The sequence below is a fragment of the Ipomoea nil genome, unplaced genomic scaffold (genome assembly GCF_001879475.1).
Source record: "Ipomoea nil cultivar Tokyo-kokei standard unplaced genomic scaffold, Asagao_1.1 scaffold0230, whole genome shotgun sequence".
NCBI classification, from domain to species: domain Eukaryota; kingdom Viridiplantae; phylum Streptophyta; class Magnoliopsida; order Solanales; family Convolvulaceae; genus Ipomoea; species Ipomoea nil.
This window is the reverse complement of record NW_017616658.1, coordinates 786-6,081: the sequence shown is the minus strand read 5'-3', so window position 1 is coordinate 6,081 and position 5,296 is coordinate 786. Positions and strand designations below refer to the sequence as shown.

The 5,296-nt window shown below is 37.0% G+C and overlaps 1 long non-coding RNA gene across 1 annotated transcript; it reads right to left on the bottom strand.

Moving 5' to 3' along the window:
* Nucleotides 1-269: 269 nt before the first annotated feature.
* On the bottom strand, nt 270-4,003 carry LOC109193934. The gene is made up of 4 exons (XR_002056347.1): nt 3,680-4,003; nt 2,777-2,894; nt 1,018-1,109; nt 270-360 (listed from the first exon to the last, which is right to left on the bottom strand). It is a non-coding gene; the product is annotated as an uncharacterized LOC109193934 (long non-coding RNA).
* Between the last annotated feature and the right edge of the window lie 1,293 nt (nt 4,004-5,296).

Here is a 5,296-nt window from a genome sequence, read left to right as displayed (position 1 = left end):
TTTATTCCTAATTTGCCCTAAAAATTCAATAATTCTCTAATTTTATTTGCTCAAAATTAAACCTGTACATAATTTTCCAAATTCACACAAAAATTTACAAAACCATTAACAACTAATTAAACGTATATATTCAACAACAAATTCAAACAACACTAGTAATTACCAACACAAACATAACTATATATACTTCAAAATATAATTATACAATTTTTTAACAAAACATAAACATAAGTTAATTAATAATAATAAAGATAATGTTTAAACCAACTAAAGTTACAAGCACCGATCTACAAAGTATTGTGCCCACAACTCGCGGATTTCTTCTATTTCATTAATGGAGTAGGTGGGCTGTTCAAATATCTACAAAAAAAAATTAATTTGAGCAAATTAGTAAACATATTAATTAATGTATTATAATTCAAATATACATTAAGTTGTATTTAAAATTTTTGCAATCACAACACGGGCACGTTATAAAATCTTCCGCGTTTTTGTTTCTATTTTCTTCAGCATATTGTATAAACTCTTGAACCCCTTGTATATATTTGAGTGTACTGCGTTTCTCATACATCCAACTCCGATCCATATCTGCCAATTGATAATACTATGAATATCATATATGGATATTCGATTATTACAATTTTTAGCCTTTCACTTATATAATCGAAGATCCTCCCTAAATCCACTCAATCTTAAAGCTATATCCTATAGTAAAAGAGAGTATTCCTACTCCACTTATGCTAAACTTAATGTATCAATACTCTCTAGCACTTATAATCTTGCTGAATACGAATAAAAAGACACTAATGTTATACAGTTGTGGATGGATGGATCACTTTAATGTGGATGGATTATCAAATATCTACATAGTTATAGCCATCTTATAAAATGAATACAGGGAGAACTTTAATGTGGATGGATAACTACACAAGATCTCTCTTCTCCACTTCAAAAAGTAAAACTTGAATACAACTGTCAAAAATTGTGCAAAAGTAAACCCAAATAGAAATACTATACCTGTACATGAAACTTCGCAAAAAGGTTGATGTAGTTGATCTGGTACGCCAATTTGGATCACTCGCTGAAGTAAGAATGGCAGATACAACCTTCTGTAGATGAGACAAACAAGAAGCAATATTGTTTTAGTGTTACAAGTGCACCAAACTATCAAAAAATGTTTGAAGTGTTAAAAGATTTAAGCTGAGATATCTAATGTATTAAAAGATTTGAAGTGTTAAGTGTTGAAATGTAGGAATGTGTGGGTCAATGAAATGAATTGTGTTGGACAGTCAGTGGGTCAATGAAATGAATTGTGTTGCATGCCCAATTGCCCACAACTTTAATAGAAGGAGAAATGGCATACAATACAATATAATAGAATAGCAGTACAAATATAATGGTAGTACCAGAAGAATTCTCTCATATATACTTTGATTCATCAACTACTGTACTGCATATCACCTATTGCATAGTTGTAGTACAATTGTACAAATTGAGTGTGCCCACATGCAATGCAAAGCAGATTGTATAATTATAATAATAATTATCCAATTAATTTAATAACAGCTAGCTTTGTACCAAAATATAAACAAAGAGGCCAGGATTCAGATCAAACAAATAACCTGAGAATGAATCTGCAGTGAGATCTGAGAGTTGTGTATCCACACAATATATATATATATATATATATATATATATATATATATATTATATATATATATATATATATTTCAACTTGAACTGATAACTTAAATGACTGCCCAGAAACAGAAAGAATTGAGAAAGAAGAACAAAGGAGAATAAAGAATTGCAGCTCAAGACTTTAGAAGATATATATATATATATATATATATATATATATATATATATATATATATATATATATATTATAATCATCATCTTCAACAGCTAAGCTAAGCTTTAACATATAAGTTATTTTGTGACACTACAATAATGAAAATCCAGCTCAGAGCCTCAGATAATGCAGAGATGAGATAGAGAGGTCCCAGTTTTCTTATTTTATACCAAGATTTGTAGAGAGCTATAAAGGGTTAACAGGATCCATCTTTCTGATAATGTTTATAAAATAAAGATGCTGTTTTTAGCCACATAATTAGTGCCCACCACATAATTAGGTCCCAGTTTTCTTATGTTCAATGTGTTCTATGTGCCAATCAAGAGAGGACTCAAATGATCTTCTCAGTTCTCATACAAGACCTAAAGCACACTAGGACTTTTCCAATTCCAACTGGACCAGACTTTTCCAGAGAAGTGCAAAACCAAAATCTGTTGAAGTGGAAGCCCTCTTTTTTCATGAAATTTAGACAGTGGTGAACAATTAATCAAAATCCTAGCATAGCTATTCAGGAATCATATTACAGTACCAAACAGATCATTAGTACTACAGAGTATATGTTATGATTGATGCCAACACACTATGCTCCTGCACTTTATAGTTCTTGGGAAGGCAGATAAGCAGAGTTTACCACCTTTCATAGTACAGTTTGCCTTAGAAAATTAAGGAATGAGATGGAAAAAGGAGATGTTCTTGGTATGGCTAAGATGTACATATCAATATGCCATACAAAGTAACAAAGGCATAGGGTGAAAAACAGGAAGCAAAGGGAACAAGAAAAGAAAGAGCCACCACAAACTATAAGAGTGCATAAGATGTCAATGAGGAAACAAGGGTAAAGAGCCACCACAAGCTATGACAGCGCATACCAAGTTGATAAAAGTTTGATAAATGAAACACCAAAAGGCTAAAGAGTGAGACCTTGGCACTGCACCAACTTTTGCAGCCTGTTTCAAGTTTTGCAATCTATTTTTCTCTTGCTTATCAACTCCCTTCTTCTTTTCTTCCTTTCTCTTGGCAAAAGAATCTTCTCCAGGTGCTGGAAAAGAAACAAATATGATAATTAGGATAATATTAAAATAGTGAAGGAAAGGTCCATAGTCCATTTGCTATCAATTTCTTTGCAAAACAAAGAGAAGATATGAAATTAAGCATGAGGGGGGAAGGGGAGAAGACTTTCGTGGGTGAGAACCTGCCAATGGAAGGAGGGAAGAAAAATAATAGTGTTATTGAGTTTATTGGAAAAATAAAACAAATATAAATAGTTAAGTACAATTGTTACCATTTTCATTTTTTATACGCAGAAAGTATAATTAACATCCCTACCCCCTCATAGGTAAGCTTTACCTTATCCTTATTCAGCACAATCCAATGAACTCAATTACTTATCATCACAAGTACCACAAGGCACAAAATTACTTCCTTTTTTTTGTATACTGAGAATGAAGAGTGCAAGTTTGAAATGGTGGAATATATAGAGAGTTCAGAGTGTTGTAAAATATATACTGGAATATATTTTATTTGTGTTGATCATTGATATTATGTCTGTATGGATAGATACAAGGCTATGATGCATTTCGTTATCCCATTTTTTGTTTTAATATATCTTTTGGGTAGAAGTTTGCTATAGATTGTGCATAAACATGGCCGTTTGGTATTACTCACTTGGATGGTTTATTTCCATTCCAGGTAAATCAATCTAGGTCTGTGAAGATGGAGGCCTACGAAGTCAAAACTTGGGACTGCCACGGGAAGTCTGGACTCTCCATTGAAAGTCAAAACTTGTAATATACACTTGTAAAATGGTGGTATATACACACTTACCTGTGAAGATGGAGGCCTACGACTGCCACTGGGAGTCTGGACGCTTCATTGGACCGACGACCGAAGAAGCTTGCGACTGCCGACTGAGACCAACTGCGACGAAGAACGGACGAAGCCTGCTGCGACTGCGAGTCTGCGAGAAGAAGCGGTTGGAGGCCTGGAGCGTGATCGGCGATGGTGATGGAGGCTGCTGCCGGCTGGAGCGTGACCGGCGATGGAGGATTGGAGGGCGGAGACGAAGGGCGTGGCGTGAGCAGAGAGATTTGATTGGCCGGCGAAGTCGAAATTAGGGATTTGGGAAATTTAGGTCTCGCGCGACAATGAAAAAAAAAAAAAAAAAAAAAAAAGAGACGCGGCACCTTCTTTAAAAGGTGCCGCGGATTCCAATTCTATTAAAATAATAATAAAATATCTGCGGCACCTTTTCCAAAAGGTGCCGCGGATACCCATTTATTATTTTAATAATTTAATATCCGCGGCAACCATTTGCCATGGGTGCCGCGGATTCCCTTTTATTATTGTAATAATATCATTTCCGAGACACCTTCATTGAGTAGGTGACTCGGAAAGTGGGGCGTCCATTCCAATTTCTGTACTAGTGGCAAACTCCAAAATAGTCCAGGGAGATTTTGGAAGAACAATGGATGTGGGTGGTGGCATATTTCTCAGTTACTGAATAATGCATTTGGAGGATGGAAAAGCAAGGAAAATAGTGGTGCATGCACTCTGGTTGGTAGCTGATTGGTGGAGATAGCGGTGGAACACAGAAACCAAGAGAGTAGATTTTTAGAAACGAAAAGAAATAGAAATTAGGGGAGGAAGCTCCTGCCACCGGCAAAATTTCCCTGCATTTACCAAGCTCTCTAACGATTGGTTTCCCTGGTCTCCGATTGCTTGGAAGGTTTCGCAGTTCTCCGAGGATCACTGCTTGTAAGGAATGGATATTGTCCTGTACATTCTGCGAAGTGTGGTGCGGCAGAACTCCCGAGCAATCGTTGGTTCTACCCATGAGCCGGACGTGAGCTTTGTACTGCTTCCCGGTCAAATGCATGGACTCCATTGATGGTCAACGACCCCAAACCTCTGATCCATCTTTATTTCTTGGCACATTACTTCTACAAAAGCTGTTGCGGATTGGTGCAATTGTGCCCAGATCTCCCTTGTTGGTGAATCTATCGTTAGAAAACCGAAACAAAGTGAAATTAGTTTGTTCTCGAATTGTTTCGCCGCTGATCGATTCCCGGAATCGCAGGACCATGCCGCCAGCGCGCTCTTTAGCCTAGCCTTAGACGATCAGAATAAAATGGCAATAAGCGTTCTCGGTGCTCTCCCTCCGCTTCTCCACTCTCTACGTTCAGAATCCGAACGGTGAAACTCAGCTTCGTTCAAGCCGTACTTGCCGTGGTGAAATCTGGTCACATGACAGGTCCCATTTTCCTAGTTCTCTGCAATCTCGCAGTCAGCCCGGAAGGTCGCGCAACCATGCTCGCGCGGTGCCGTGGAGTGCTTCGTCAGAATGTTAAAAACAGAGGATCGTAACTTAGACTCCATTAGAGAGAGTTGCATTACTGCATTGTATGGGCCTCAGTCCATAGCGTCGAAAAGAGGTAAGATGAA